The sequence below is a fragment of the Natator depressus genome, chromosome 1 (assembly GCF_965152275.1).
Source record: "Natator depressus isolate rNatDep1 chromosome 1, rNatDep2.hap1, whole genome shotgun sequence".
In the NCBI taxonomy this organism is placed as follows: domain Eukaryota; kingdom Metazoa; phylum Chordata; order Testudines; family Cheloniidae; genus Natator; species Natator depressus.
The window spans coordinates 16,004,958-16,018,278 of NC_134234.1; the positions used below are offsets into that span (position 1 = coordinate 16,004,958).

Below are 13,321 nucleotides of genomic sequence, written 5' to 3' on the forward strand. Positions count from 1 at the left end.
CTGCTCTCGGCAGGAACTAGTGGAAGCTGGGCCCCAGAGTCGCTAGTTCGAAGAGGAGTGAGTTCAGCCGAGTCTTCTGCTCTGCGTTGTGCAGGAGGCCAGATTAGACGTGCACCAGGGTCCCTTCTGGCACCCTCATCTCTGGCTGTGGGGATAGCCTTGGGGTGCTGCCGGAGCGGGAGATGAGATGATGGGGGCAACAGGCTGTTGGCTATGGACATGGGGATGGCTTGGGGCCTTAAAGATATGAAGAAGGGAGATTCTTAATCAAAAATCACACATATAGGCCATACCCTAGGCTTGGAAGAGTTAGAGTTTTATCAATAAATGTTGGTAAATGTCAGTTTCACCATACACAGGTTAAAAAAAATCTCCATCTGTGGTGATTGAAATACACAACTAGGTAAAGTAGGAAAAATGCTGCTTCGAGAGGTATTAGAGTTTGATTTAAGGATATTTGCTTTGTATGTTTTGACAGGTGATGTTGACAATTTGTGTTTTAATGGTTATAAAATTTTAATTTTTTAAAACTTAATGTCTGCTGTCATTAAGTAGTTATTATCTGACCCCCCCCCCTCTGACCTTTCCATCATTTTCTGCAACTGTGAAAATTTAAATAGATAAGAATTTTGAAAATGCTTATTGATATTTGTTGACTTATATATATATAGATCAAATTCCTGTAAGCCTAGCCATGAGTTTGCATAGCTCTTAAACAGAGTGAGGCACATTCCCTGTCCTTTGCAAGGGAGGTAGGAAGAAGTGTCAGTCTAAGATGGACAAAGCAAAGTGCAGTTGTTCAGAAAAGGCACTTGAGGAAGAATACATTAATACATGCAGGACTTATTAATCAAGCTGATCTTATTTTTTAGGGGCTGAAGGTGGGACAGCAAGCTGTCAGGCTTTGTGCCTAGGGATGGCCTTGGATCACAGAGATGCTCACATTGTATTCATGGCACTGCAGATTGTGCTATGAAAAATACTGATTTTTAACCTTTATCTCTGCTCCTCCTCTCCCCCCCCCCCCCATAATTAAGTATTTTTGTGTCATTTTTAAGGGTGATGGTGGTCATAGTGCATACATGCTGCTGTATGGTAGGGTCCCTATGCTGCAAAGGTTTATGTGTGGGCTTAAAGTTAAGGGCTCTTGTTTGCAGGATTAGTCTAGGAGAGCAGGATCAAACAAAACAGCTCCCTCCCCCAGAGTGTTTGGAACCTTGTATTAGAAAAAAATCATAGCTGAGGATAGTTTAGATGCTTCACAGATTAGGTATGATTTCAGAAGTGTTTTGAATGAGCGGGAGCAAGTTTGGCATCCATTTTTGGAAGGTTTTAGGCATACAGGAGGGTGATGCAGATGATAGTGGGTTTTCTTTTGTCACAAACATTGGAGTGGGTGAAAAAGACACAGGGAATGGTCATGAGAGGCTCTTTTGTAGAGAGTGGCCATGGGAAGGCGTGTAGAAGTAGAAGAGCAGCAGTGTAGACAAGGCAGAGTTATAGAGATATTAGAAAAACAAAGTCAGTATTAGAGGCTGGTAGTGCTGCCTGTTGTTAAGGTTGCCTGAAACCTTCCATTGTAAGACCTTGCTTTCAGTTGTTTAATTTTTTGCCAAACTTTAACCATTTATAGATCTAAGGATGAAAAAGCATAGTGACTAGCAAGATATACTTTTGTATGGATTGAAAGGCTATAAAATCAGTAAGTTGGGACATAACGTGTTAGCCCACACTAGTAGGCGCTAGATATGGAGAGGAATAAAATAATTTTAGAGATGTAAAGAACAGCAGAATTTGATGAAGGGGACATAAATCTACACAGATTTGAAGGGTGTAAACCCCGAGAAGGAAGGAAGATTATTTAGCATGGCAAAGGGGGATATAACTAGGAGTACTGGGATAAAATTTAAAAAGAGAAAATTTAGACTGAACATCTGTATGTTCAGTGAATAATCTCTCCAGGGAAGTGGAGGAGGCCCCAATACTTTACAAATGTAAAATTAGGTTTTACTAGTGTCTAATCCATGTACATTATGGAATAATCTTCCATTATTGTCGAGACAGACCAGGGTGAACCAAAAAGAAAAGGAGTACTTGTGGCACCTTAGAGACTAACCAATTTATTTGAGCATGAGCTTTCGTGAGCTACAGCTCACTTCATCGGATGCATACTGTGGAAACTGCAGAAGACATTATATACACAGAGACCATGAAACAATACCTCCTCCCACCCCACTCTCCTGCTGGTAATAGCTTATCTAAAGTGATCATCAAGTTGGGCCATTTCCAGCACAAATCCAGGTTTTCTCACCCTCCGCCCCCCCACACAAAAACTCACTCTCGGGTTTCCATCTCTACATCCTATGAGTAAGCGGAGGAAGAAAGAAGACAAAGATGACATCACGGTAGTGGAGAGTGTTCTGAATGTTAGGGTCAGAGGAAAGATAAAGCTCAGTTTTAGAGGATATGAATCAATTAGGTTTGTAATTTAAATCGGTGCAAATGGATTAACAACCTGTCTTTCATAAAAGAACCATGGGATCTTTCATGACCTTTGTTTTATAGCTCTTCTGAAGTCCCCTATTTGTATCTAATTATTTTGGATCTTTAAATTGTTGTCATTTGATATCTAGTGAATTTAAAAAATGAATTTGAGGTATTTTTGCATTCTGTATGTGTCCCTGATAGTCTTTGTGATTTTTAATATCACATCCTATTTGAAACTCAAATGTACAAGGTAAGCATACTGTAAAATAAAAATTTTTGGTATTCCTTGCAGTGATACCAGATATATTAAAAAAACAAAACAACCTTAGACCAACATGCAAATGCATTAACAATTACATAGCAGTATAAAACACATTGATGCTTGCTTTTAGAATTATGTTGTTCATGGAGGAGAAGAAAGTTTGTGTTATGAGCAGTATGTTCTTGGGTAACAAACCAGCAATTTCTTATAGGTAGAAAGGCATAGGACTTCTTCAGTAAACCTGCATGTATCTAGGTAGAGGTATGCCCATTTTTGTACTAGATTGTAAAAGCAGGATGTCCGGTGTGTTACAAGCAGTGGAGAGCCACTCACTACAATGACAATATTTCTTAATTTTTACATCCAGTTTTTATTCCAAATAATTTATAATAAGCCATTGGATATTTGAAACTTGCAGGACACTGTCAGGGTTAAACCATGTGTTCTTTTCACATTAAAAGCTGTGTTATCTGGCCCTGTACCAACTGGAAAGCTCTATAAACCGGCATTTCTAATCTTCATAGAATGTCTGGTTTATAGTCCGGTTGGTGCAGGGCCGGCAGGCTCCGTGCGTGGCTCCCCAGAAGCAGCGACATGTCCCTGCTGCTTCTAGGGGGAGGAACGGCCACGAGGGGTTCGGAGTGCGGGGGAGGGGTGCAGGTTTGGGGCTCGCAGGGGTGTGTGGGGCGTGGACTTTGGGAGTGAGTTTGGGTGCGGGAGGGAGTGCGGGGTGCTGGATCCGCCGGGCACTCACCTCGGGTGGCTCCCCGCAAGCGGCGACCAGACCCTGTGGCTCCTAGGAGGAGGCGTGGCAAGGCGGCTCTGCGTGCTGCCCCTGCCTGGAACCACGGCCAATGGGGCTGCAGGGGCGACACCTGCGGACGGGGGAAGCGTGTGCAGAGTTGCCTGGTGTGCCTCCGCCTAGAGTCCGCAGGCGTTGGTTGCTGCTTGCCGGGAGCCGCCTGAGGTGAGCACCCCTGTCCCACATCCAAACTCCCTCCCAGAGCGCCCCACACCCTAACCCGCAGCCCTGCACACCCCACCCCCCAAACTCCTGCGCTCTTAACTGGCATTTTTTCACTTACCAGCACTTCCCATTCCCCCAACATGCTGGATAAAAAAGCTTTTACTGTACTTATCTTGGGGCATGTCTACACTACAGCTTTGGTGCTGTAGTGCCATAACAGAGGTTTCCTGTGTTGCCAAAAAAGCCCTTCTTCCTTCAGTCTAGCTGTGTCTACCGCGAAGGTTAGGTTGACCTAACTGTGGCTCTCAGGGCATGACGTTTTTCACAGGCTTGAGCAACATAGCAGCGTTGATCTAATTTTTAAGTGTGAACCAGGCTTACTAAAACACTGTAAGAGCCAAAAACGTAGGCTTGTTTTGCAGCTCAAGTCATTGTGCCACTTTGCAAATGTTTTTGATATGCTAATTTCAGTACAAACTGAGACATTGTGCTCATGTGCTAGTCCGGAAGCCTACGTGTATTTCTTTCCTATTCATTTTCTAAATGAGTAGTAAATGATGGCAGCTGATCAAATTTATGTATTCAGAGATGTGAATGTGAGGTCATGTAGTATACACTGTTCCTTTTATTAAATAATTCCATTGCTCCTCAATACCCCTAAAAGCCAACAATTCAAACCGAAAGGTTCCTGTCTGGGACTTTTTTGGTGTTCACAATTCCAAAAATAAAATTTCCCTTCTGTCTTCCTTTATCCACTTACCTGACTGAATTTTCCACAGCTCTTTCTCCAACATCTTCCAACTCCCTGAATCTTCTCCTCCATGTCTGCATTCTGTGGCAAAGTTTGTTGGATCGTTGATACCAATGGGAAATAAAATCTTCAGATTTTTTAATTTCATTTAAATAGACACCAAATGCTGCCGCCCTCTCCTCCCCCCGAGAAAAAAGAAACAAAGGCCTTGAAAGGCAAATACTTTTTAAAAATTTGAAGCTAAAGTGACCTTTACCTCTAACTGTATTTTATTCCCTTTGTTGGCTAATTTGCATGCATACTAGTTTGTTCTTTAGGGTTGGTCAAGAGTGCAGTGCTGCTGGCACTTGTTTGTGTGTGAGAGGACAACACAATACTGAAGCACTTGTTTTGAACCAACCCGTTCCAGCCCCCAGTGCTCAGCATACTGAATTGTGCAAACTCGGTAAACTTTGTAAATAAACCAAAACAACAAACAACCCCCCCCCCCCCACCTCTAAAATATTGGGCCTGTCATTCAACCTTAAGTGCTGCTGTTGTGCGTGAGTCATCTCCTTATTTCTAATTAAAGATGATGGATAGAGACAAGGGTACTTCACGTCAGTTGAACCCATGTGATGTTTACATCACCATGTCCCCTGTTTTTGGTTCAAGTATCAGCTTGCCAAGCCGTGTTCCCTCTCTGTCATCCACTAATATGAACATAACAAGGGTTTGTCTTAGAACGTGATATGTATTTAGCAATTATGTTGTAAAAACAGAAACTTGCCCATATTTAAATTAATACTTTAAGTTAAAAGAAATCGTCCATGATGCCCCTGGGGGTCAGGACCCACCTCTTGTCAAATCAGAAGGCATGTTTTGGATATTCTCTAAATGTATTGGTTAATAAGTAATACTGAAATAAGGATAGAAGAGACTTGCAAATCTGAGAAGGGATCAAGATACAGACATAGTTTAATAATAATGTATTACTCAGAGAGAAAGCAAGCTTGGGCAAAATTTCAGATGGCTAAAAATCACCACAGAGCTTTGATTTGAAAACAGATAATTGATTGTATAACGGTTCAAGATGCACCATTTCCCTCAGTTGAGGTTCTCTTTGCTTCTGATCAACAGCTATCACAAGAAGAGGCATGCCAATGTCATAATCATGCTTATTTAGCATTCAAACAGCATTTAGAAACATAGTATTTGCCATGTTGGTTCAGACTAGTGGTCCGCCTGTTATAGATAGAGGTCTGTTTTGGATGCTTCAGGGAAAGGTGTAAGGGTTCTTGTTATAGTCAATCATGGAATGAACAATCTATCTCAAGGAGAAATTTCCTCCTAGCCGTTGGTTGTTAGTAGGTGGCTTATGTCCTAATGCACAAGGGTATGTATTTGTCATAGACTTTCGTTATCCTGTCCCATGTTACTCTGGATATTCTCATTTTTCATGTGAATGTCGACCCCTTTTCTAAATCCCACTAACTTCTACTACCCAATCCTACTGCTCTCTTGGCCTCTGATCTCACTGGTACAGCATTTTTATATCATACTTAAGAAAAAAAAATCCTGTGTCAGTTTCAGACCTGTTTCTTTTCTCTTTTGCTGAACGCCCCTTTGTATTCTGAGTGGGTAAGTTGGAACACTCAATTCATCTTCACTGCGGCATCTGTTTTCACATATTTCTATCATATCACCTTCTATTTGTTGTCTTTATAAACTAAACTGTCTTTTCAATCTCTCTCCATATCTCTAATTACTTCTGTTGTCTGTTTAAGATACCTTCTATTTCTGCTCTTTTGAGTTGAGGTAGCCAGAACTGTGCGCACAGCTCAAGGTGAGGGCATGCCATCCATTTATGTAATGGCACTGCCATGTTTTCAGTAATTTTTTTCATCTCAGTCTTTACTAAGTGGCAAAAAACTGTATTAACATCAAGTCAAGGTTGCCTGGTGATAGTGTGTCCTTCCGGAACAGAGTTCAGCAAAAAAACCTTCTGAAAACCAGAAAATAGAGCAGGGGGGGCATACTACGCCCACGGGCTGCATCTGGCCTGCCAGCCGTATTAATCGGGGGTCTGGGGCTTGCCCTGCTCTAGTGCTCTAGCTGGGGAGCAGGGTCGGGGCCGCTTCGCGCAGCTCCCGGAAGCAACAGCATGTGCCCCCTCTGGCTCCTACACGTTGGGGCAGCCAGGGTGCTCTGCTCCGCACGCTGCCCCTGCCCCAAGCGCTACCCCTACAGCTCCCATTGGTCGGGAACCGCAGCCAATGGGAGCTGCAGGGGCGGCGCGTGTGGACAGGGCAGTGCACAGCAGAGCTGCCTGGCCACGCCTCCATATAGGAGCTGGAGCAGGGACATGCTGCTGCTTCCGGGAGCCGCTTGAGGTAAGCACCGCCTGGAGACTGCATCCCTGACCTACCCCCCAGTGCCCCAACCCCCTCTCTCAGCCCTGATTCCCTCCCACCCTCCGAACCCCTTGGTCCCAGCCCTACCCCAGAGCCCACACGCCCAGCCGGAGCCCTCACGCCCCTGCACCTCCCCAGCCCAGAGTCCCTTCCCGCACCCTGAATTCCCGCACCCTGAATTTTGGCCCCACCTCGGAGCCCGCACCCTCAGCCAGAGCCCTCCCACACCCCAACCCCAATTTCGTGACCGTCGCCCGCCATACAATTTCCATACCCAGCTGTGGCCCTCAGGCCAAAAAGTTTGCCCACCCCTGAAATTTGAGGAAAGTTGAGTAAACCCATTCTCAGCTTCTCACCCCATGTTAGTGTTCTTGATGCATGCTCCAAGCATGCCTGTTCTAAGGTCTCCACTCAAAGAGGTAGAGTTTCCTCAGGTTCTGGATCACATGTGGGTAGGGAGATGGGCTCAGACACCTCCTGAATGTGGCTTGCATGAGGAGGAACAGGGATGGAGTCAGACCCTCATAGACGGGCGGAGGCCCCCAGTCCTGGTGTACATACCTTGGGGGGCAGGGAGTGGGGCTCAGACACCCTGAGAGGGGCAGTGATCCCAAATCCCAGCTCGCATAAGGGGTAGGAAGTGGGGCTCAATCCCGCAGATAGGCAAGCACCCTCCAGAATCTGCCTTACATGAGGGAGGGCAGGAAAGGGTCAGGGGTCACATTCCTGTAGGTGGGTTGGGCACACAGACATGGGAGGAGAATGTGGGGCTGACAGGCGCCCCTGCCCCTATTCTCTCCATCCCCAATCACTCACCCCCATGTCCCCTTTCCAGTATCCAACCCTTCCTTAGTATATATCCTAGTCCATTTCCTCTCCCCATCACCTGCCCCCAACCCCTCCCCCCACTCTTCCACCCCAATCACTCTTCCAGAGAGCACTTGCTTGTAGAAGTTAATTTTCTTTTCTTTTTTTTTTAAAAAAAGTTGCAGCATCTTCTGAATAGTCTACTGTACTCAGATTACATTTCCCTAGAATAAGATTCCCCTTTTGATACAGGCACACTGGAGCAACATGTCCACATATTTGGCTCAGATTTCTACCCTGGGTTGAATTTAAACTCTGTGCCTGAAGTGAAGCTCAGATTTGGTGTTGTGACACTTCATCGGCGCAACCCATGTCTTGTGACAAAGGGTAGGTCTGCTGTACAATACACTACCCACTTGCCCATGTCAGTTGAATCCAGCTTGCGGAGCTATAAAATTGCAGTGTAGGCATTCAGGCTTGGTATGTAGTCCAGGCTTTGGGGCTCGGGCTGGAGCCCGGGCTCCAGGACCTTCTCCCCTCCTGAACATTTACAGTGCAATTTTATAGCCCTGCGAGCCCTAGTCAGTTGACATGGGCCAGCTGTGGGTAGTTTATTGCACTGTAGACATCGTTTTCCAACTAGTTAGCCTTACACTATGCATTTGCAGTAAGAAATAGCTTTAGTGTATCATGTCTTAACACATGAGGCTTCTGATATTCCAAACAGAAGCAAAATCTTTTATAAATACCTTTGCCCAAAGTTCTGCATGGTGTCTTGCACTCTGTTGGGGTCACCCGCTAGCATTGGACATCCTGATGCAATTATCTGAGTCTTTGTTTGATCTCTATATGTGAGCAACAAAAGGTTGCTAGAATCACTCAACTGTAAGAAATGCTGTATCTCAGGAAATAGCCCCAAATTTGGATCACTAACAGAATCCTGCATAAGGGACAGCAAATTTTAAGGCAATCCAAGTAACTGTGTAGATTTTAGAGCATTTAGAAGAGTGGAGCATTAAACAGACATCTGGTCTTAACTTTAACTTATTTTACCCTAACACTTTGTTTGCCTTTTTGAGTGCTACTTCACATGGAGGAGATGTGGTTACAGCTATCCACGATTATGCCTGGTCTCTTTCTGAGTGGTTAAAGTTAATATAGAACTGACCAACATGTATGAGTAGTTGAAATTATTTGTCCAATTTGCATTACTTTGCATATGTTAACAGTGAATTGTGGGGGAGCAAAGAAGAGGTAATGTAGTTAAAGCAGCAAGCTAAGAAACTGCTCTTCATTTCCTCATGGTCTTTTCTAGTTTTGATTTTAATAATTTTGTCATTGACAGATGTTGCCACTTTATTGTTCATTCTCTTTTCAAGGTCACAAATGAATGTTAAACACCAGCCATAGCACAAAACATTTTGGCACTCCACTGTTAAACTTTTGCCTAGTTGACGGACAACTATTTAGTCCTTCTCTTTTTGTCTCTGGTCCCTTTCTAATTCATGACACAACTTGACAACTTAGTTGCTTAACCTTTTTTGAAGGACTGTGTCAAAGGCTTTTTGAAGGTCCAAATATATTGAACAATCAGTTTTCATCTATCTGCCATTACTGGCATGCTGAAAGGGGTTTAACAAGTGGTATGAGCATATGCCATTTGTGTTTACCTGTTAATATTTGCGTAGTTAATCAGTGGCAATAAAATGCTTTAATGCTACTTAAAGCAACATTCATATGGCTGGCATCTGGGCAACTGCCACTCCAAATGTTAAATCATATAAATGCCACTGTTCTAATTCTGTTGTCTGAAAACTTCCAACGCCCACAGACTTATGAATGGAATGATATGAATTTGCACCTTCAGAAAGAATTAAAGAATTTTACACTTATGCAAAATGAGTGAAGTTAAAGGAACACTGCTGACTTAATAACACGCCTGTATAATTCTTTATCTTCTATAGTTGCAGGTAATACCTATAATTACTGTTACTGAAAGACACACGAATGTCTTCAGTTTGTTTTTTGTGCCTTTGACAGTGTTGTCTGTACTGTCTATTTCCCCTATTTGTATGAGTCTTTCACACAGCAAAAGAGGAGATGTGATTGAGTCCAAAATATTGACAGTGGAACTCTGGGAGGTGTAATGCCTGAAATTACTTCTAACTTTCTCTTTTTTTTAAAATAAGATTTCTAATTGATGGTGTCTCTTAACCGTGTATACGACATGTGGCAGACATCATGTTTTGGTTTTTTTTTATTCAGTTCTCCTGGTTATAATTCCATAAAAGTCATGCCTCTTTATGTGTATGTCCACATAGTCAAACTTGATGTCCAAGAGTGTGTATACACTGTATGTGTACGCTACAAGCACGACAGCAGCACAGCTGTGGTGCTGCAGCTAAGCCTGTGTAATGTAGACACTTGCTACAGTGACAGGAGGGTTTTTTCCATTGTTGTGATAAATCTACCTCCTCGAGAAACAGTAGCTAGACCAATGGAATAATTCTTCTGTCAACCTAGCTCTGTCTACAGTGGGGGTTAGGTTGACCTAACTACGTTACACAGAGTGCAAAATTTTTCACAGCACTGAGCAATGTAGGCAAACCTAAGGTTTAGTTGCAGAGCAATCCTGCAAAAGGGTCTCTGAGCATGGATCCTTGCATCTGAATGGAGTGCCACTGATTTTGGTGGCCTGCATGCAGGTAGATTATGCTGAGTCCCTCTGAAGTCATAGGAGTCCATTCAGATGTAAGGTTATATATATGAGTGACAAAGCTCTGTCCTTGCCTCCAAGGGTCCCGCGTTTCCTGGCAAATTTCGCTAGACTCAGAGGCTCACTGTGACCCTCCACGTAACCCTTCTCTCTCTAGAGACAAGGGTCACAGTCTACTGAGCCATTTTCATCATAAGCCAGCGAGGGAGGTGAGGAGAAGTTATCCTTCCTTGCACAGTCTCTGTTGTCTCCCAGTCTCAGTGATTTGATCAGGGGGCAAAGGTGGGGGAGTCCAAGCCCACCCTCTACTCCAGGCTCCAGCCCAGGGACCCTAATAGTATCAGCTATGGTAGCTGACCTTTTAGAAACATGACATGTACAATTCCCTGGGCTACTTCCCCCACAGCAGCCCTCACTTCCTCAAGCTCCACTTCACCCTTACCTCAGGGCCTCCTTCCTTGTGCCTGATCTGGTGTGTACTACGTAAGTCTCTCCAACAGCACAACTTCCTCCCACAGCTCCTGACATGCACACCCACCTGACTAACTGGGAGGCTTTTAGCTAGTTTCAGCCAGCCCGTGATTGACTTCAGGTGTCCCAATCAGCCTAGCATTCTCCCTGCCTTCTTGAAAGTTCTTAATTGGCCCCAGGTGTCTTAATTGACCTGGAGCAGCTGCCATTTCACTTATCCTGGTACCAGGGATTTGTTGAGCTTGGAGCTAATATAATCTATCTCCCACTACTTTTCTATAGCCATCTGGCCTTGCCTCGTCTCTCTCTCTCTCTCTCTCTCTCTCTGTATAATTGTGTGTGTATAAATGAAGATAAGAGAGACAGACCCCCTCCATGGGATTGGGGGCCTCAGGAGTATGTGCCTTTTGTGTTAGCTCAGAATCCATCAGTTTGTTTAGGGGGTCTTAACAGATTTCAATACGATACACTAAATATTATCAACACTTGAGAAATTAATTCCTTATTGGCAAATGGGAATCTTTTCCAGGAGAGTGTGGGGATCAGTGCTGTTAACTTCTGTAGAATCATTGCTTTCTTCTTCTTCATGCTGTGGTCCTCAGGTCCATTACAGTGGATACTTGTGCCTGCTGGGTGGGAGGAACTAGACCTGTCAGTCACTGGCAGCTGAGGAATGCTTCTCCTTCTGAAGTTCCCTCCATTTGTTTCTATCTCCACACTGTGGCCAGTGGCTCCCCCCGCCCTCCTTGTTGCAGAGCTTTTTGGAGAGAAATTTTTAGACTGGCAGTTCTGTTTTAAAAATGTGTAATCCCCAGCTTTGTGCCAGGGCAGTCTTTGATTTTTTAGGGAGACCATCCCCCCAGCTCTCCTTCTCCTGAGGCATTTGCAGCGGCTGGTGGCCCTGCAGGCTTCAGCAAGCAAGCAAGCAAGGCTGGGAAAAGCCGCCGGCGAAAGGCAGGGTATATGATCCCCAGCAGGAGAGGAGCCAGGCAGGACTGGGAAGAGAACTGGCTCCAGGGCAAGCAGCCTTTCTCCCCTATCTTCATGAGGAAAATGAAGCCCGAAGAGCAGCGCACCAGATGAAAGATCATTCCTGAGTCCATACAGCCAGTGCCAATTGCCACACTATTGACCATGGAATTCAGCTGCCTCCTGCCCCTCTACTTCCCTCTGGGTAGCGGGTGGAGGATACCAGACACAGCACTGATGATGTCAGTGCCGGCAAGTGTTTTGTACAGTTCTCAACATTAAATATTTTCTTAGTGCATCAGCCTTATTCAAACCCCATGAGGTCATAGACCACAGCCTTGGAACCTCATTCTGCTCCCTGCCATGCTATCCAGATTAAACCCCTACAGAAAGTGTTGTCCTTTCCCATCTATTAGAGTAGGCCTCCTGATGGCTACTATCCCAATCAAACAAGGGCTTTTTTATTTGAAGTTGTGAGCTTTCTCTGATGAGACCCAGTTTTGGACTTCTACTCTGGACCAGTAGTCTGCACAACTGTCATAGCATTCATTCCCTAAATTCAAGAAATATTCCTCCTTCAGTTAAGCTTCAGTCCAGTTCTCAAGAGCATTGACATTCTCAGGGTAGAATAGTCATGTCTCCTATATTGAGATCTGCTAGACAGCCATTAGCTCACCAAATTCTGCATAGTGATCATCTGATCTTAGAGAATGCCATTTCCTTTCTTTTGGTAGAAGTAGTCTCCAACCTTAGTGTCCAGGGGAAGATGGAAGAGAGGTATACGTATAATCTAACTCATTTTTGATGTCCAAGTTTAAAGAATGATCCTGTCTCCCACCCTGGAGACACACTACAGTGGGATTTTCATAGCAATGAATATGTGCACATTAACACAAAGAAGAACAGGAAAATGTATCAGTACTTACCTGAAAACTTCCTTTCTTAGAGTAATATGGTCCCACCCTAGAGACAAATGGATCATCCAGAATAGAAATGAAAATTGGCATCCAAGGATATGGGTTTGCCATTAGATGGATTTTTTACCATCCTCTGCAGTTGGAGAGGTTGTTCCTCAAAGAATATTTACCACAATCTGTAGTAAGTGGATTTGAATTATCCTGGCAGTGGAAGTTGTCTGAACTGAAAGGAACCTCAGGAGGTGGGATATTCCCCTGCTGCCAGTGACTGACTGGTCTGGTTCTCCTCCTAAGCTGCAAGCAGGCTGAAGTACCAATTGGAACAGATCTCTGGCCCTTATTATTCAAAGAAAGGACATGTTGGGGAAAGCACAAGTAAAATTTTCCTCGTTAGTCTAAAAAAATAACTTCAGTATGAAATCTAGTAAATTTGTTAACAATGAATTAAAAGTAGTTCCAGGTAACTTGCCTCTGAGTCTTCCTCCCAATTGTTGTCACTCTTACAATGGCATTTAATTTTTCCCCCTCTACTCTTGTGGGAATGTCCCATGTAAGTAATAGGGGAAGTGACTGTACACAAA

At 44.2% G+C, this 13,321-nt stretch overlaps 1 protein-coding gene across 1 annotated transcript in view; it reads left to right on the forward strand.

Annotated features, from left to right (window-relative positions):
- The window catches only part of ACER3 (alkaline ceramidase 3), a 78,241-nt gene that overhangs the window by 466 nt on the left and 64,454 nt on the right, over positions 1-13,321 (forward strand). The gene's annotated exons all lie outside the window — the stretch shown is intronic.